Source organism: Triticum aestivum, chromosome 1B, assembly GCF_018294505.1.
Source record: "Triticum aestivum cultivar Chinese Spring chromosome 1B, IWGSC CS RefSeq v2.1, whole genome shotgun sequence".
Taxonomy (NCBI): Eukaryota; Viridiplantae; Streptophyta; class Magnoliopsida; order Poales; family Poaceae; genus Triticum; species Triticum aestivum.
Genome location: NC_057795.1, coordinates 526,024,699 through 526,046,190, shown reverse-complemented (window position 1 = coordinate 526,046,190; position 21,492 = coordinate 526,024,699). Strand labels below are relative to the sequence as shown.

The 21,492-nt window shown below is 42.9% G+C and overlaps 1 pseudogene; it reads right to left on the bottom strand.

Moving 5' to 3' along the window:
* The window catches only part of LOC123079463 (GPN-loop GTPase 3-like), a 94,931-nt pseudogene that overhangs the window by 70,309 nt on the left and 3,130 nt on the right, over positions 1-21,492 (bottom strand).

The following is a 21,492-nucleotide window of genomic DNA, read 5'->3' as shown; positions in this document are numbered from 1 at the left end:
GTTGTCATCGGTGCAAGCAATAAAAATTTCTCTCTAAATATGTATGATCTATTAGTGTGAAGAAAATAAGCTTTATATGATCTTGTTCTGGAAGCAATAAAAGCGACGCACTGCATAATGAAGGTCCATATACAAGTGGCAATATAAAGTGACGTTCTTTTGCATTAAGATTTTGTGCATCCAACCATAAAAGCGCATGACAACCTCTGCTTCCCTCTGCGAAGGGCCTATCTTTTACTTTATGTCTTTTACTTTATGCAAGAGTCAAGGTGATCTTCACCTTTCCCTTTTTCATTTTATCCTTTGGCAAGCACCTCGTGTTGGAAAGATCCTGATATATATATATATATATATATATATATATATATATATATATATATCCAATTGGATGTAAGTTAGCATGAACTATTATTATTGACATCACCCAAAGGTGAATACGTTGGGAGGCAACACTATAAGCCCCTACCTTTCTCAGTGTCCGATTAAAACTCCATAACCATAAGTATCGCGTGAGTGTTAACAATTGTAGAAGACTATATGAAGTTGAGTATGTGAAGTTTGCTAAATCAAAGCTCTGACATAGACCCTTCCTGAAAATAGGATGAATTGCAATTGTTTGATGACTAAGAATGAAGTTTGCTAGTTTTCAAGAAAGTTTATGGTCTATGCTTTAACATGTGAATAGCTTGTTACTTGATTATGAATAGTTTTATGAGATGAACTACTGTTATGACATATATTGATGCTAGTAAAGGTGATTGAAATTATCATTGATCAAACTTGTGCACCTCTAGCATTCACACTTCATAAATTCTTTCTTTTATCATTTACCTACTCGAGGACGAGCAGGAATTAAGCTTGGGGATGCTGATACGTCTCCAACGTATCTATAATTTATGAAGCATTCATGCTATTTTATTATCTATTTTGAATGATTACGGGCTTTATTATACACTTTTATATTACTTTTGGGACTAACCTATTAACCGGAGGCCCAGCCCATATTGTTGTTTTATTGCCTGTTTCAGTATTTCGAAGAAAAGGAATAGCAAACGGAGTCCAAACGGAATGAAACCTTCGGCAACATGATTTTTGGAAAGATTATGATCCAGGAGACTTGGAGTGCAAGACGGGGGGTCATCGAGGAAGCCACGAGACAGGGGGGGCCCGCCCACCACCCCTGGGCGCGCCCTACCCTCTTGTGGGCCCCTCGAGGCTCCCCCGACCGACTTCTTTCGCCTATATAAGCCTAATTACCCTAAAAACATCGAATATCAAGATAGATCGGGAGTTCCGCCGCCGCAAGCCTCTATAGCCACCAGAAACCTCTCAGGAGCCCTTCCCGGCACCTTGCCGGAGGGGGGATCCTTCACCGGTGGCCATCTTCATCATCCCGGTGCTATCCATGACGAGGAGGGAGTAGTTCACCCTCGAGGCTGAAGGTATGTACCAGTAGCTATGTGTTTGATCTCTCTCTCTCTCTCTCTCTCTCGTTCTCTCTCGTGTTCCCTCTATGGCACGATCTTGATGTATCCCGAGATTTGCTATTATATTGGATCTTATGATGTTTCTCCCCCTCTACTCTCTTGTGATGAATTGAGTTTTCCCTTTGAAGTTATCTTATCGGATTGAGTCTTTTAATGATTTGAGAACACTTGATGTATGTCTTGTCGTGCTTATCTGTGGTGACAATGGGATATCATGTGCCACTTGATGTATGTTGTGGTGACCAACTTGCTGGTTCCGCCCATGAACCTATGCATAGGGGTTGTCACACGTTCTTGTCTTGACTCTTCGGTAGAAACTTTGGGGCACTCTTTGAAGTACTTTGTGTTGGTTGAATAGATGAATCTGAGATTGTGTGATGCATATCGTATAATCATGCCCACGGATACTTGAGGTGACAATGGAGTATCTAGGTGACATTAGGGTTTTGGTTGATTTGTGTCTTAAGGTGTTATTCTAGTACGAACTCTTGAATAGATTGATCTGAAAGAATAACTTTGAGGTGGTTTCGTACCCTACCATAATCTCTTCGCTTGTTCTCCGCTATTAGTGTCTTTGGAGTGACTCTTTGTTGCATGTTGAGGGATTGTTATATGATCTATCTATGTTATTATTGTTGAGAGAACTTGCACTAGTGAAAGTATTGCCTTGTTTCCTACCATTGCAATACCGTTTACGCTCACTTTTGCCATTAGTTACCTTGCTGTTTTTATAATTTCAGATTACAAATACCTTTATATACTATCCATATTGCACATGTATCACCATCTCTTCGCCGAACTAGTGCACCTATACAATTTACCATTGTATTGGGTGTGTTGGGGACACAAGAGACTCTTTGTTATTTGGTTGCAGGGTTGTTTGAGAGAGACCATCTTCAACCTACGCCTCCTACGGATTGATAAACCTTAGCTCATCCACTTGAGGGAAATTTTCTACTGTCCTACAAACCTATGCACTTGCAGGCCCATCAACATCTACAAGAAGATGGTTGTGTAGTAGACATCATTATATTACCTGTTTTGGATATTTATGGGCTTTACTTTACACTTTCATATCATTTTTGGGACTAACCTACTAACCGGATGCCCATCCCGAATTGCTGTTTTCTGCCTATTTCAGTGTTTCGAAGAAAAGGAATATCAAATGGAGTCCAAACAGAATGAAACCTTCGGGAGCGATCTTTTTGGAACAAACGCAATCCAGGAGACTTGGAGTGGACGTCAAGAAGCAGCCGAGGCAGCCACGAGGGTGCCTGGCACGCCCTAGGGGGTGGGCGCGCCCCCCACCCTTGTGGGCCCCTCGTGGCTCCCCTACGTACCCCGAAAACATCCAGGAGCACCACAAAAACCTATTTCCACTACCTCAACCTTCTATAACCACGAGATCCCATCTTGGAGCCTTCGTCGGCGCTCCACCGGAGGGGGAATCGACCATGGAGGGCTTCTACATCAACACCATAGACTCTCCGATGAGTTGTGAGTAGTTTACCACAGACCTTCGGGTCCATAGTTATTAGCTAGATGACTTCTTCTCTCTCTTTGAATCTCAATACAATGTTCTCCCCGATCTTCTTGGAGATCTATTCGATGTAACTCTTTTTGCGGTGTGTTTGTCGAGATCCGATGAATTGTGGGTTTATGATCAAGTTTATCTATGAGAAATATTTGAATCTCCTCTGAATTCTTTTATGTATGATTGGTTATCTTTGCAAGTCTCTTTGAATTATCAGTTTGGTTTGGCCTACTAGATTGATATTTCTTGCAATGGGAGAAGTGCTTAGCTTTGGGTTCAATCTTGTGGTGTCCTTTCCGAGCGACAGCAGGGGCAGCAAGGCACGTATTGTATTGCTGCCATCGAGGATAAAAAGATGGGGTTTATACCATATTGTTTGAGTTTATCCCTCTACATCATGTCATCTTGCCTAATGCGTTACTCTGTTCTTATGAACTTAATACTCTAGATGCATGCTGGATAGCGGTCGATGTGTGGGGTAATAGTAGTAGATGGAGAATCATTTCGGTCTACTTGTCGCGGACGTGATGCCTATATACATGATCATGCCTAGATATTCTCGTAACTATGCACTTTTCTATGAATTGCTCGACAATAATTTGTTTACCCACCGTAATACTTATGCTATCTTGAGAGAAGCCACTAGTGAAACCTATGGCCCCCAGGTCTATCTTTTATCATATAAGTTTCCAATCTACTTTATTTTGCAATCTTTACTTTCCAATCCATATCATAAAAATACCAAAAATATTTATCTTATCTTATTATCTCGATCAGATCTCACTTTCGCAAGTTACCGTGAAGGGATTGACAACCCCTTTATCGCGTTGGTTGCGAGGTTCTTGTTTGTTTGTGTAGGTACGAGGGACTTGTGAGGAGCCTCCTATTGGATTGATACCTTAGTTCTCAAAAACTGAGGGAAATACTTACGCTACTTTATTGCATCACCCTTTCCTCTTCAAGGGAAAACCAACGCAGTGCTCAAGAGGTAGCAAGAAGGATTTCTGGCGCCATTGCTAGGGAGGTCTTCGCTCAAGTCAAGACATACCAAGTACCCATCACAAACTCATCTCCCTCGTATTACATTATTTTGCATTCGCCTCTCGTTTTCCTCTCCCCCACTTCACCCTTGCCGTTTTATTCGCCCTCTGTTTTTCGTTTGCCTCTTTTTCGCTTGCCTCTTGTGTGCTTGTGTGTTGGATTGCTTGTCACGATGGCTCAAGATAATACTAAATTGTGTGACTTTTCCAATACCGACAATAATGATTTCCTTAGCACTCCGATTGCTCTTCTTAATGATGTTGAATCTTGTGAAATCGATGCTGCTTTGTTGAATCTTGTTATGAAAGATCAATTCTCCGGCCTTCCTAGTGAAGATGCCGCTACTCATTTAAACAACTTTGTTGATTTGTGTGATATGCAAAAGAAGAAAGATACGTATAATGGTATTTTTAAATTGAAGTTATTTCCGTTTTCACTTAGAGATCGTGCTAAAACTTGGTTTTTGTCTTTGCCTAAAAATAGTATTGATTCTTGGAATAAGTGCAAAGATGCTTTTATCTCTAAGTATTTTCCTCCTGCTAAGATCATCTCTCTTAGAAACGATATTATGAATTTTAAGCAACTTGATCATGAGCATGTTGCCTAATCTTGGGAGAGGATGAAATTAATAATTCTCAATTGCCCTACACATGGATTAAATTTATGGATGATCATACAAAAATTTTATGCCGGATTGAATTTTGCTTCTAGAAATCTTTTAGATTCGGCCGCGGGAGGCACTTTATGGAAATCACTTTAGGAGAAGCTACTAAACTCCTAGATAATATTATGGTTAATTATTCTCAATGGCACACCGAAAGATCTACTAGTAAAAAAGTTCATGCGATAGAAGAAATTAATGTTTTGAGTGGGAAGATGGATGAACTTATGAAATTGTTTGCTACTGAGAGTGCTCCTATTGATCCCAATGATATGCCTTTGTCTACTTTGATTGAGAATAATAATGAATCTATGGATGTGAATTTTGTTGGTAGGAATAATTTTGGTAACAATGCTTATAGAGGAAACTTTAATCCTAGACCGTTTCCTAGTAATTCCTCTAATAATTATGGTAATTGATACAATAACTCTTATGGAAATTATAATAAGATGCCATATGATTTTGAGAATCTCTACTCCTAATGGAGCAGTTGGTAGTCTCCGCCGTTCAATTTTCGTGCCACCTATCATGGTTTTTTTGTCCCACCTTCGCTGGTTTTTTCATAGATTTTTTTGTCCCCTCCCCCCACCTCATCGGTTTATTTTCACGTCACCCTCTCACACAACGAAAAAACTGAACGGATCAGAACTTTCCATATTGACGCAAATTATTTAGTAATGTCTTTATGTAAAAGAATCAATTACAATCAATCTCTAAAGATCAAATCTAAATTAATTAATCTTCATAATGTTTGTTTCCTCCCGAATCACATCCATAACTTTCCTTCCTTGTTTGGGCAGAAACTGTTTGGTAGCAGAGATTAGGAAGCTTCCTATGAGCGTAGTAATAGGAAGTATTCTTTTTCTTGATGATTCGTTTCCATGCATGATGATAGTTAACTAGGCCAACATTCACCACTATTTATCAACGTCATCAATCGTATCCATTCCTACCATTTTTAAGGGAATCCGCTTGCTATGTCTTTTTTAAGGGATCCGCTCGCTACGTCGTCGTCGCACGTTATTTTCACAAGCAATTCCCCTAAAAATACACAGCGCCCTACCTCGACTTCCCTACCTGGCCGCTGCCGCCGCCGCCCACTGATCTCGTCGCCTCCCGGCAATCCCCTCCTCCCTCCCACAGCTCGAACGACCCACTTTTTTGGCCACGAGCACCGCCTGCCTCTTCGCCCATGCGTCGCCCCTCCTATTCACCATAGCCACGAGCACCATCCGAGACGGACCCGCGGCGCCTCCACAGATGCGGCGGAGACACCATATCCAGTGGAGACGGCGGTGTAAATCTTCTCCCACTCTGCTCCTTCCCCTGGTTACCGGCCTGCTCCACGTCCCCTCTGCTTCGTGTGGATCTGCTCATGTGCAGTAGTAAACTTTATTTAGGTAGAACTATTCTTCTAGGCCTTTTTTGTTACTTTCAAATTAACTTTTTGAGCCAATGCTTACGGCATGAAGTATTACCTAGAGTTCCTTAATCAATCTGCGTGTCCATCGTTTTATTTGGTCCAATTACTATCAGCAAGAACGCATTGTGAAACTGTTAGCATATGAATGTGTGTTCTTCCTGCAATAATAACATTTGCAATGTAAGGGCCGAGGCACACCCATGCATCAGGATGATGTGCACCATGTGGGAAGTAATACTAATATGGCCTAAGTGGATAATGAAATATCCAAAGATACACTTGACTGGATCAATTTTTTTCTCTGGAATTTTTCCTCATGATGCGCAGATGTAGATGCTATGTTTTTAACATTTCAAATCACCTATGCATGCCAATGTGATTCTTATCCTTTTCATTAGACAGTGTGTTCCCATCAATCCATCCATGCACCGAACCGATTTTTTTACTCTGTTCAAGTTGCAGTTACGAACGAGTAGCATATGTATGCACTGAACTACTTGCATAAGACAGTGAAATACTTCTTACTCGCGTGAGTGGAATTTTGGAATAGAGAAAGAACATACAACAGAGATCACGTAATTAATTGATTACATAAACCGAGATCGCGTAAAACAAGTTTGATAGGTCCGCTGCATCGCACGGGCATTTTTGCTATATGTACTAACAGATTCTATTTATTTCCTTTGATCGACCAATACTCCTATGTCCTATGTAGGTAAGAAGGAAAGAAAACCTAATGGTACAACCGGCAAAACAGTCAACGGCGAGCTTCATCGCCGCGTACGCGTCGTAGTACCTGGCCATCACCAGCTGGGGCATCGAGGACTTAACGCTGGTGAAGAAGGCGTGGGTATTGATAGAGCTCCAGGAATCTGCCCTTTGTCTTTCCCGCCGTCTTCACCGTTGGTCCCTGGGTGACTACCCTGGAACTCGGCAACGGAACCAAGGCGACACGGTCCGGGTTGGTTCGGTCCCTCATCGAGCCACCATTTGGACCGGCCAACCACCACCGGCGTCAACATGCTGGGCCATCAGCGAGGTGGGCTGCGTGTGCGGGTGCTGTGGCGAGGTGGTGGACATGTGGGAGCACCAACGATGAGGTCGGTGATGTGCCGCGGCAAGTGCACGGCTGTTAGCCATGAACCTTCCGTAGCTGTTTTTTTCATGAGCCCATGTTTTTTGTGTTCGGGCCTTGCCATAATTAGCGGAATAACCATGAAAAAACATGACGTTCAGTTTGTTGTCAAATGGTGCCGTGATTTTTGGATCAAGCCATGTTTCTCTTGTACTTCCTATTTCCTGTTCGACTAAATAGAAGTGCAGAAAGTGAACACACCAACACGATTGAAAGCAGTCATATTCAGTTATAGAGGTATACATTTATACAAGATATACACATGCAAGTGCGGCAAGTAACCCAACTAACTCTTGAGCTGACCTTGCTAATCCTTTACTCGCGATAAAGACGCAGACAATAAGGAAGGGTTGTTACGGAGAGAGCAATGGGAGAGAGAGAATCACGTGGCGGCAGGTGGACCTGAACATATGCTTCAACAAGGAAAACGGCAGCATAGGATCATGGTGCGTGATTATAGGCGGAGGTTATTAGATCTCACGCAGAAATCATGGCTGAGTGATTCTCGCATGATACGAAGTTCACACTGAATCGACCGTTTTCCCCAGTTGATGGCCTGCATGTGTGTTGTGCTAAAACGATCGCTGCCATGGCAGCGAACCTCATAGCTAGAACGCTGCCAGCGCCAAGTTGATAACTCGAGATCATCAGTGGTGCATGCACGACAGCGGCGGGGAGAGGCTATGGTGCATGGGGAGGAGAGAAAAGAAGGAGAGGGGAAGCTTGGGGACATGGTAGTTTACCCGGGGGCTGCCGGTCAGCACGCTGAGAACGAATGGCGGCGACAGTCACATTTTTTCTTAGTCCTCTTAGTCGGACCGGTTGAAGACCATACCGGATCAGACGACAATTTTCCAGGCCGATTTTAGCAGGCCAGATCATCCATTTTCTCTAACAAGCCAGGACCAAGCGTGTCAAACATCGATTGAGCCACAAGTGGTATGTCCAGCCCCGCCCACCATCGAAGCGAAGCTCCTACTCCACGTGAAGTTGATCGCGGTGTTGCACTCATACGGTAGGAGCCACGGGCACGACATGGTGAAGGGCTAAAGGGCTGATTGAGGGTGAGACCCGAATGCTGGTGGTGCAGCTAACCATGGACGAGATCTTCACCTGCACCAAAAAGTTCAAGCAGGAGGTGTTCAGCAGCGTGCAGAAGGAGCTGGACCAATTCGGCCTCTTCATCTACAATGCCACTGTGAAGTAGCTGCATGAGTACTTCTCCTACGTCGGCAAGAAGACACAACAGGAGGCAGCAAGCAGGGCATATGAGCGTAGTAATAGGAAGTATTTTTTTCTTGATAATTCGTTTCCATGCATGATGATAGTAAATTAGGCCAACATTCACCACTATTTATCAACGTCATCAATCGTATCCATTCCTACCATTTTTAAGGGAATCCGCTCGCTACGTCTTTTTTAAGGGATCCGCTCGCTACATTGTCGTTGCACATTATTTTAACAAGCAATTCCCCTAAAAAAACACAGCGCCCTACCTCGACTTCCCTACCTTGATGCCGCTACCGCCGCCCACCGATCTTGCCGCCTCCCGGCGATCCCCTCCTCCCACCCGCAGCTTGAACGACCCACTTTTTTGGCCACGAGCACCGCCTGCCTCTTCGCCCATGCGTCCCCCATCCTCTTCACCATAGCCACGAGCACCATCCGAGACGGAGCCGCGGCGCCTCCACAGATGCGGCAGAGACACCATATCTAGTGGAGACGGCGGTGTAAATCTTCTCCCCCTCCGCTTCTTCCCCTGGTTACCGGCCTGCTCCACGTCCCCTCTGCTTCGTGTGGATCTGCTCATGTGCAGCAGTAAACTTTATTTAGGTAGAACTATTCTTCTAGGCCTTTTTTTGTTACTTACAAATTAACTTTTTGAGCCAATGCTTACGGCATGAAGTATTACCTAGAGTGATTCCTTAATCAATCTACTTGTCCATCGTTTCATTTGGTTCAATTACTATCAGCAAGAACGCATCATGAAACTGTTAGCTTATGAATGTGTGCTCTTCGTGCAATAATAACATTTGCAATGTAAGGGCCGAGGCACACCCATGCATCAGGATGATGTGCACCACGTGGGAAGTAATGCTAATATGGCCTAAGTGGATAATGAAATATCAAAAGATACACTTGACTGGATCAATTTTTTTCTCTGGAATTGTTCCTCATGATGCGCAGATGTAGATGCTATACTTTTAAAATTTCAAATCACCTATGCATACCAATGTGATTCTTATCCTTTTCATTAGACAGTGTGTTCCCATCAATCCATCCATGCACCAAACCGATTTTTTTACTCTGTTCAGCTTGCAATTACGAATGAGTAGCATATGTATGCAGTGAACTACTTGCATAAGACAGTGAAATACTTCTTACTCGCGTGAGTGGAATTTTGGAATAGAGAAAGAACATACAACAGAGATCACATAATTAATTGATTACATAAACCGAGATCACGTAAAACAAGTTTGATAGGTCTGTTGCATCGCACGGTTATTTTTGCTATATGTACTAACAGGTTCTATTTATTTCCTTTAGTGAGTTAATACTCCTATGTCCTATGTACGTAAGAAGGAAAGAAGACCTAACGGTACAGCCGACAAAACAGTCAACGGCGAGCTTCATCGCTGCGTACGCATCGTAGTACCTGGCCATCACCGGCTGGGGCATCGAGGACTTAACGCTGGTGAAGAAGGCGTGGGTATTGGTAGACCTCCAAGAAGCTGCCCTTCGTCCTGGCCGTCTTCACCATCGGTCCCCGGGTGACCACCCTGGAACTCGGCGACACTACCAACGTGACACGGTCCAAGTTGGTTCAATCCCTCATCGAGCCACCATTTGGACGGCCAACCACCACCAGCGACAACATGCTGGGGCAGCAGCGAGGTGGGCTATGTGTGCGGGTGCTGTGGTGAGGTGGTGGACATGCGGGAGCGCCAGCGATGAGGTCGGTGATGTGTCGCGGCAAGTGCGCGGCTGTTAGCCATGAACCTTCCGTAGCAATTTTTTTCATGAGCCCATGTTTTTTTGTGTTCGGGCCTTGCCATAATTAGTGGATTAACCATGAAAAAAACATGACGTTCAGTTTGTTGTCAAATGGTGCCATGATTTTTGGATCAAGCCATGTTTCTCTTGTACTTCCTATTTCCAGTTCGACTGAATAGAAGTGGAGAAAGTGAACGCACCAACACGACTGAAAGCAGTTATATTCAGTTATAGAGGTATACATTTATACAAGATATACACAGGCAGGTGTTGCTAGTAACCCAACTAACTCCTGAGCTAACCTTGCTAATCCTTTACTCGTGATAAAGACGCGGACGATAAGGAAAGGTTGTTACGGAGAGAGCAATGGGAGAGAGAGAATCACGTGGCGGCAGGTGGACCTAAACATATGCTTCAACAAAGAAAACGGCAGCGTAGGATCATGGTGCGTGATTATAGCCGGAGGCTATTAAATCTCACGCAGAAATCATGGCTGAGCGATTCTCGCACGATCCGAAGTTCACACCCAATCGACCGTTTTCCCTAGTTGATGGCCTGCATGTGTGCTGTGCTAAAATGGTCGCTGCCATGGCAGCGAACCCTGCAGCTAGAACGCTGCCAGCGCCAAGTTGAGAACACGAGATCGTCAGTGGTGCATGCACGACAGCGGCGGCGAGAGGCTATGGTGCATGGGGAGGAGAGAAAAGAAGGAGAGGGGAAGCTTGGGGACATGGTAGTTTACCCGGGGGCTGCCGGTCGGCATGCTGAGAACGAATGGCGGCGGCAGTGACATTTTTTCTCAGTCCTCTTGGTTGGACCGGTTGAATACCAGACCGGATCGGACCGACAATTTTCCAGGCCGATTTTAGTAGACCAGATCATCCATTTTATCTAACAAGCCAGGACTGAGCGTGTCAAACACCGATTGAGCCACGAGCGGTACATCCAGCCCTGCCCCCGTCGAAGAGAAGCTCCTACTCCACGTGAAGTTGATCACGCTGTTGCACTCGTACGGTAGGAGCCACGGGAACAACATGGTGAAGGGATAAAGGGCTGATCAAGGGGGAGACTCGGATGCTGGTGGCGCAACTAACCATGGACGAGATCTTCACCTGCACCAAAAAGTTCAAGCAGGAGGTGTTTAGCAGCGTGTAGAAGGAGCTGGACCAATTCGGCCTCTTCATCTACAATGCCACCGTGAAGCAGCTGGTGGACGTGCCGGGGCATGAGTACTTCTCCTACCTCGGCGAGAAGACACAACAGGAGGCAGCGAGCAGGGCCAAGGTGAATGTTTGTGGAGGGGGATGGCCTCACGTGCCAGAACGCCGCCAAGGTGGACGCCGAGAACAAGGTGCTCTCTATGCGGCAGCAGGGCGAGTCGCTCAAGGAGAAGGCCAAGGTCAAGGCGGAGGTGCGGGTGTTTCAGAACACTAGGAAGGCCGTGAACGCCGCCTCAATGACCGAACTCGCCATGAAGGGGAAGGCTGGGACTGGCAGGCCAAGGTCGCTGAGGTTGAGGCCGCCAAGGCTGTCGCCATCCGCGAGGCCGAGCTGCAGATGGAGGTTAAGACAAAGATCATGCTCTGCCAAACTGACAAGCTCAAGGTCGAGCAGCTCAGCAAGTCCACCGTACACTATGATGCACAGGTTGGTTATGCAATAAGCATGTATAAAAATATAGTACTAGGGACAAGAGAAATTCATACTTATTGACCTCAGCATTTTATATTTTGTAGGTTCAAGAATCGAACACGCTCTTCTACAGCTGGTAGAAGGCGGCAGAAACGACATTGTATGAGGAGATGAAGGCGGCGGTGAGGTGAAGCGGCCGAGCAGAAACACATGCATGTCTTGATATGGGAGGAAAGGGAGGGAGTTAAGGTGAGGGTTACCGGTGCAACATGCCACACGTGGAAAGGGATGAAGAGATGTCCTTGAGGAGGGAAGTGAGCTCGGTCCATAGCATGGGTCAGAATAGAGGAAGGTTGATCCATGGTTTGGCCAAATGGGTGATGAGCGAGGGAGAAGTAGAAGGCCCCCTCTCATATCTTGGTGCGTGAGCAAGTCTGTCGAGGTGGAAGAAGCCTGTCATTTCATGACGGCGTTAGTGACCTTGGCGTGATGTTGTTCGCCAGTTTGTGGGCGGATGAGGCAACCATTTGGTCCCTTGATCCCCCCTTCACTAATTTTGGTGAGAAGAGGGGAGGGATGAAAGGGTGGAGGGGTGGGAGATGAGGTCGCCGATTTTGTTGGTTGTGGGGGCGAGGGAGGAGAGAGGAGAGTGAGCGACGCGGGTGAAGTCTATGGATCTAGAGAGGGAGGGGAACAAGAGAGTGAGTGGTGCGGAGAGGGAGTGGATAGAGTGCGGTCATACGGGAGAGGACAACAAGTCGTATAGGAGGGGTATAATGCGAATATCATAAAAGTAAAGCTTTATTTATACCTGTACATTATATATATTCAGAATAGCATAAACTATTTTCTCAATAAATTACTTAAAAATATCCAAGAAATTATGGATGACCGACTATCATTATATAGAGGGGAAATCCGTTGTTTGCTCATGGAGAAATGTAACATAGTTTTTTATGGGCAATATACCACATACCCTAAATAGTAGATATTCGTGAGAATAACCATCAACATGTGATTTAGAGGTGAGCCTAAAATTGTTAAAATTGGCATGCCACTCAATCTACTAGAAACTGCTCATTTCTAGCATTTGTCCAATTAATATATTTTTTCCATACCACCATCATAAAAAATTATTCTAATCTTTGTTTATATTAGAATACCTTTGTAGGTCATAAAAACTGATGGATTTGATTGTGCTTCGGAGATGTCGACTGACAAAGACCCTGATGTAACGATGAAGGAGGGGGCTAAGAATTCAACGAGTTTTACACAACCAAAAGAGGTGCATGCAAATAATTGTTCTTCTTTGTATGTATGTTGCACATGATATAATACTCAAAAGGTATATTTCTATATACATATTTAATTTTGTAGAATATGAGAGAGATGGAGATGGATTATGTCGGGGTTCAAAAAGAAATCCATTTAGAGGGTTTTTGGGGCGACATCATTGGAAGCGGACAAAAATTCACCATGTGTTATACAACAAAAAGATGTGCAAGTGATGATATCCCACAACAACGACGCACTCAAAATAAAGAAAACCGGGTGGAATTACAATAAATGTTTATGGCAACATTTATTTCCAACTGGTATTCCAATGAGTAAGTTCAATGATACTCACATAACTCAAGGAAAATATTTCAAAAGCCCGTAGCAACGCACGGGCATTCTACTAGTAGTGTTAAAGAATTTATGATCTCTCAAAAGAATTTCAATGCTTTGCTTGAAGAAAAATTGCTTAAAGTTGATGAATTGGCTAGAAACATTGATAGACTTTCTCTTGATGTTGATTCTTTGAAACTTAGATCTATTTCACCTAAGCATGATATCAATGAGTCTCTCAAAGCAATGAGAATTTCTATTGATGAGTGCAAAGAAAGAACCGCTAGGATGCGTGCTAAGAGAGATTGCTTTGTAAAAGCGTGTTCTTCTAGTTTCCATGAAAATAATGATGACGATCTAAAAGTTATTGATGTGTCCCCTATTAAATATTTGTTTTTCAATATGAATCTTGATAATGATGGGACTGTAGATGAGTCAACTTTAGTTAAAAGGCGTCCCAATGATTCGGAGTTTCTAGATCTTGATGCTAAATTTGGTAAAAGTGGGATTGGAGAGGTCAAAACTTTACATAGCATTGAACCCACTATGATGGATTTCAAGGAATTTAATTATGATAATTTTTTTAATAGATTGTATTTCCTTGTTGCAATCCGTGTTGAATTCTCCTCATGTTTATAGTCAAAATAAAGCTTTTACCAAACATATCGTTGATGCTTTGATGCAATCTTATGAAGAAAAACTTGAATTGGAAGTTTCTATACCTAGAGAACTTTATGATGAGTGGGAACCTACTATTAAAATCAAAATTAAAGATCATGAATGCTATGCTTTGTGTGATTTGGGTGCTAGTGTTTCCACGATTCCAAAAACTTTATGTGATGTGCTAGGTTTCCATGAATTTGATGATTGCTCTTTAAACTTGCACCTTGCAGATTCCACTATTAATAAACCTATGGGAAGGATTAATGATGTTCTTATTGTTGCAAATAGGAATTATGTGCCCATAGATTTTATCGTTCTTGATATAGATTGCAATCTTTCATGTCCTATTATTGTTGGTAGACCTTTCCTTAGAACGATTGGTGTAATCATTGATATGAAGGAAGGAAATATTAGATTCCAATTTCCATTAAGGAAAGGCATGGAACACTTTCCTAGAAAGAAAATCAAATTACCTTATGAATCTATCATGAGAGCCACTTATGAATTGAATACCAAAGATGGCAATACTTAGATCTATTCTCGCTTTTATGCCTAGCTAGGGGCGTTAAACGATAGCGCTTGTTGGGAGGCACCCCAATTTTATTTTTGTTCCTTGATTTTTGCTTCTGTTTAGTAATAAATAAATCATGTAGCTTCTGTTTATATGTGGTTTTATGTTTTAATTAGTTTTTGTGCCAAGTAGAACTTATAGGATAACCTACGATGATAGTTAATTTGATTCTGCTGAAAAATAGAAACTTTTGCACGCACGAGAATAATTTTAATAAATCATAGAAACATGCTATTTAGTTGATTCCTTTTTCAGTAGATCAATAGATAAATTGCCTAGGACTTTATATTTTGTAGGATTTTTAGAGTTCCAGAAGTATTCGAAAGTTACAGATTGCTACAGACTGTTCTGTTTTTGACAGATTCTGTTTTTCGTGTGTTGTTTGCTTATTTTGATGAATCTATGGCTAGTATCGGGGGGTATGAACCATAGAGAAGTTGGAATACAGTAGGTTTAACAACAATATAAATAAATAAAGAGTTCATTACAGTACCTTAAGTGGTGGTTTTTCTTTCTTGCACTAACGAAGCTTATGAGATTTCCTGTTGAGTTTTGTGTTGTGAAGTTTTCAAGTTTTGGGTAAAGATTTGATGGACTATGGAATAAGGATTGGGAAGAGCCTAAGCTTGGGGATGCCCATGGCACCCCAAGATAATTCAAGGACAACAAAAAGCCTAAGCTTGGGGATGCCCCGGAAGGCATCCCCTCTTTCGTCTTCGTCTATCGGTAACTTTACTTGGAGCTATATTTTTATTCGCCACATGATATGTGTTTTGCTTGGAGCATCTTGTATGATATGAGTCTTTGCTTTTTATTTTACCACAATCATCCTTGATGTACACACCTTTTGGGAGAGACACAACATGATTCGGAATTTATTAGAATACTCTATGTGCTTCACTTATATCTTTTGAGCTAGATAATTTTGCTCTAGTGCTTCACTTATATCTTTTTAGAGCACGGCGGTGGTTTTATTTTGTAGAAATTATTGATCTCTCATGCTTCACTTATATTATTTTGAGAGTCTTTTAGAACAGCATGGTATTTGCTATGGTTATGAAATTGGTCCTAGAATGATGGGCATCCAAGTTGGGTATAATAAAAACTATCATAGAAAGTGAATTGGATGCTATGATCAACTTGATGCGTGATAATTGTTTTGAGATATGAGGAGGGTGATATTAGAGTCATGCTAGTTAAGTAGTTGTGAATTTTAGGAATACCTATGTTGAAGTTAGTGATTCCCGTAGCATGCACGTATGGTGAACCGCTTTGTGATGAAGTTGGAGCATAATTTATTTATTGATTGTCTTCCTTATGAGTGGCGGTTGGGGACGAGCGATGGTCTTTTCCTACCAATCTATCCCCCTAGGAGCATGCATGTAGTACTTTGATTCAATGACTTGTAGATTTTTGCAATAAGTATATGTGTTCTTTATGACTAATGTTGAGTCCATGGATTATACGCACTCTTACACTTCCACCATTGCTAGTCTCTCTTGTGCCGCGTAACTTTCGCCGGTACCATACACCCACCATATACCTTCCTGAAAACAGCCACCATACCTACCTATTATGGCATTTCCATAGCCATTCCGAGATATATTGCCATGCAACTTTCCACCGTTACGTTTATTATGACACGCTCCATCATTGTCATATTGCTTTTGCATGATCATGTAGTTGACATCATATTTGTGGCAAAGCCACCTTCATAATTCTTTCATACATGTCACTCTTGATTCATTGCATATCCCGGTACACCGCCGGAGGCATCCACATAGAGTCTTATTTTGTTCTAAGTATTGAGTTGTAATCTTGAGTTGTAAGTAAGTAAAAGTGTGATTATCTTCATTATTAGAGCATTGTCCCAAGTGAGGAAAGGATGATGGAGACTATGATTCCCCCACAAGCTGGGATGAGACTTCGCACTTTACAAAAAAATAAAAGAGGCCAAAGAAGCCCAAATAAAAAAAGAGGCCAAAGAATCCCACCAAAAAATGAGAGAAAAAGAGAGAAGGGACAATGTTACTATCCTTTTTCCACACTTGTGCTTCAAAGTAGCACCATGATCTTCATGATAGAGAGTCTCCTATGTTGTCACTTTCATATACTAGTGGGAATTTTTCATTATAGAACTTGGCTTGTATATTCCAATGATGGGCTTCCTCAAAATGCCCTAGGTCTTCGTGAGCAAGCAAGTTGGATGCACACCCACTTAGTTTCTTTTTGAGCTTTCATACACTTATAGCTCTAGTGCATCCGTTGCATGGCAATCCCTACTCACTCACATTGATATCTATTAATGGGCATCTCCATAGCCCATTGATACGCCTAGTTGATGTGAGACTATCTTCTCCCTTTTTGTCTTCTCCACAACCACCATTCTATTCCACATATAGTGCTATGTCCATGGCTCATGCTCATGTATTGCGTGAAAGTTGAAAAAGTTTGAGAACACTAAAGTATGAAACAATTGCTTCGCTTGTCATCGGGGTTGTGCATGATTAAATACTTTGTGTGATGAAGATAGAGCATAGCCAGACTATATGATTTTGTAGGGATAGCTTTCTTTAGCCATGTTATTTTGAGAAGACATGATTGCTTTGTTAGTATGCTTGAAGTATTATTGTTTTCATGTCAATATGAACTTTTATCTTGAATCATTTAGATCTGAACATTCATGCCACAATAAAGAGAATTACATTGAGAAATACGCTAGGTAGCATTCCACATCAAAAATTCTGTTTTTATCATTTACCTACTCGAGGACTAGCAGGAATTAAGCTTGGGGATGCTTGATACGTCTCCAACGTATCTATAACTTTTGATTGTTCCATGCTATTATATTACCCTTTTTGGATGTTTATGGGCTTTACTTTACACTTTTATATCATTTTTGGGACTAACCTACTACCGGAGGCCCAGTCCGAATGGTTGTTTTTTTGCCTATTTCAGTGTTTCGAAGAAAAGGAATATCAAGCGGAGTCCAAACGGAATGAAACCTTCGGGAGCGATCTTTTTGGAACAAACACAATCCAGGAGACTTGGAGTGGACGTCAAGAAACAGCCGAGGCGCCCGCAAGGGTGCCTGGCGCGCCCTAGGGGGGTGCGCACGCCCCCACCCTCATGGGCCCCCTTTGGCTCCCCTGACCGACTTCCTTCGCCTATATATATCTACGTCCCCCGAAAACATCCAGGAGCACCACAAAAACCTATTTCCACCGTTGCAACCTTCTGTATCCGCGAGATTCCATCTTGGAGCCTTCGTCGGCGCTCCGCCAGAGGGGGAATCAACCATGGATGGCTTCTACATCAACACCATAGCCTCTCCGATGAGTTGTGAGTAGTTTACCACAGACCTTCGGGTCCATAGTTATTAGCTAGATGGCTTCTTCTCTCTCTTTGAATCTCAATACAATGTTCTCCTTGATCTTCTTGGAGATCTATTTGATGTAACTCTTTTTGCGGTGTGTTTGTCGAGATCCGATGAATTGTGGGTTTATGATCAAGTTTATCTATGAGAAATATTTGAATCTCCTCTGAATTCTTTTATGTATGATTGGTTATCTTTGCAAGTCTCTTTGAATTATCAATTTGGTTTGGCCTACTAGATTGATCTTTCTTGCAATGGGAGAAGTGCTTAGCTTTGGGTTCAATCTTGCGGTGTCCTTTCTCAGTCACAGCAGGGGCAGCAAGGCACGTATTGTATCATTGCCATCGAGGATAAAAAGATGGGGTTTATATCATATTGTTTGAGTTTATCCCTCTACATCATGTCATCTTGCCTAATGCGTTACTCTGTTCTTATGAACTTAATACTCTAGATGCCTGCTGGATAGTGGTCGATGTGTGGAGTAATAGTAGTAGATGGAGAATCGTTTCGGTCTACTTGTCGCAGACGTGATGCCTATATACATGATCATGCCTAGATATTCTCATAACTATGCACTTTTCTATCAATTGCTCGATAGTAATTTGTTCATCCACCATAATACTTATGCTATCTTGAGAGAAGCCACTAGTGAAACCTATGGCCCCCGGGTCTATCTTTTATCATATAAGTTTCCAATCTACTTTATTTTGCAATCTTTACTTTCCAATCCATATCATAAAAATACCCAAAATATTTATCTTATCTTATTATCTCTATCAGATCTCACTTTTGCAAGTTACCGTGAAGGGATTGACAACCCCTTTATCGTGTTGGTTACGAGGTTCTTGTTTGGTTGTGTAGGTACGAGGGACTTGTGAGGAGTCTCCTACTTGATTGATTCCTTGGTTCTCAAAAACTGAGGGAAGTACTTACTCTACTTTGCTACATCACCCTTTCCTCTTCAAGGGAAAACCAACGCCGTGCTCAAGAGGTAGCACTAATTATGGGAGAAAAAAATTAAAGAGAACATAATCTTCCACATCTTTATTTATTGGAAACCAGGTCCATCTTTGAAAGGATGTTGATATGAGGAAGCTGAAGTTGAATCATAGCAGAAAGAGAAGCCATTCAACCGCTAATGTATTTTGTGACATCACTGACAAACTGTACCAAGAAAAACAAACAGATATTAGTCTGGGTTTTGAGTTCAGTGTTGTTGTAAAGGAAAAGTATATTAGTGATTCAAACCTGCGAATCCAAAAGGTACACAGCGCAAACAGTGAAATTTTTCCGTTTCAGATACTCAACAAAGTTACGCAGAACTAGAACATGAGTGAAGAGTTCAATCTGGCCTGCCAAAGCAAGATGTGGAACATTGGGTTAACTGCCTGCATGTAATGTTAAGCAATCTAGTTATCTCAGATTTTTCATAAAATAAGACATATTACAGAACCACATAAGAGATAGGTAAAGATGGCACCATGTACACAGTAGTGCATAATTTTAAAATAGTAAGAAGTAAAAGGAAATTCATTACATTGGGGCCATATAGGTGGTAAGAATAGTAGGTGGCATGAAATAGTCCAACAAACTAACAAGATATAAACATGCATTAAGAATATTACCTGGACAATCAAACACAAGATAATCATCATCGAAGTAGTTTCCGAATTGTTCATCCAACCAATCATCCAAATTGTCTTCAAGGTGCCTAAGGGTTTCTTAAAGAAACAACAACTGCCAGCATAAGATCCTAAAATGATACTCCCTAGGTTCACCAATATAAGATGTTCTAGATTTTGTGAATCGAATGTATATAGACATGTTTTCGTGTGTTTGTTCACTCATTTCACTACATATGTAGTCCATACTAAAATATGCAAAACATCTTATATTTGTGAACGGAGGAAGTATTTTTAATGCCAATATTCACACCATCTTTGAATTACATAAAATGACTTCAGCCAGATCCTAGATTACAAACAGAGTTCTTGATTCACTAATAAAATTCACAACATGGAAATGTCATTCAATCCAAAGTGTGAAAGGCGGCATCATGTAAATGACTTCAACAAATGGAGCAACAAACTGAAACTATAACTTAGAATGAAAGTATCTACTATCCGGATAACGAGCCTTGCTCCGGTGCACCCCCCTAACTCAATTTCCTAGGGGTATTCTTGACCCTGCCATATATTTTTTCTCCGGCCCGCCGCTACCCATATCCAAGGCCCATAGCCCATATCCAAGCCCCATATAACCCGTATAACCCATATGTATGTATACGGTGTCCTCCCAAAAAAAAAGATGACACGACCCCACGACCAGGTACGACCTACCGACAACCAATCCATCAATCATGCTGCTCCATCATTCACGCAGCTCCTCCACCATTCTGTTGAGGTTCCGTAGGATTAATAGCGGTGGCGATCTCATCGTCGGCGACCTCGTCTGAGAGCGCGCGCGGCACCGTCGTGAACCTCCTGCGCTCGCAGGTACCGCATCCCGTTTCCCCACATTTGTCTCACTCGCGGCAGCATCAAATGAACTGTTGCCGTTTTCGTCATATTGGTTAACCTAGTGGGGCTGGTAACCTAGCTTTCCGATGGTCCAGGCCATCGTAGATCTTGTTCTCGTAGTGCTGCTCGTCGTGATACAAAGTGATCACGCGGTCTAAAGTGGGTTTCTTATTTCTAGGGTTAACCTAGCGTCGGTTGCCGTCGGTTGTGTGCATGATGGCTCCGTTATTTGATGCAGCGGCTTACCTAGGTATCCGGCGATCCAAAGTAGTCATGACTGGTGCCGTGGGCTAGGTATCCGGTAGCGCATGTTATCACAGGTAGCGCTACTTCTCGCAATCCAAAGTGATCACGTACTGGTGTCGTGGGCATCTTCCTTACTAGGGTCGACGTACCTTAACGCTGATGACCTGTGTGGAGAGGGGGGTGTCGGCGTTCTGGGAACGGGGGTCCCCAGACTTGCCTACCTGCGGCCTGCGGCGTGGCTCAGCAGTGGCCCAGTACGGCCCATCTTCATCAACCCAAGTTCAAGACCCTCGCGAGGGGCCAAGCCTCGTGGGGCGGACGACACAAGGCCTCCTCAGGGGCGGCCTCACCAGGCAGGCTCACGAGGAGGCGGAGAGATCAAGGCAAGGGGTACCTCACGAGGTGCTCGTGATGCAAGCGATGACAATCAAGACCAGGCGGGCGCCAGACAGGCGCCAGCCTGCATAGTGTCCTTGTTTCCTCTTTGGTACAAAGGGGGCAAGCGCAGGCGTGGGGTATCGAGGCATTAGGCAAATGTTTCTATATCGGTGCAATGAGACCAAGACCAGCAGAGCGGCAGGACGAAGGTCACCATGGAGCCC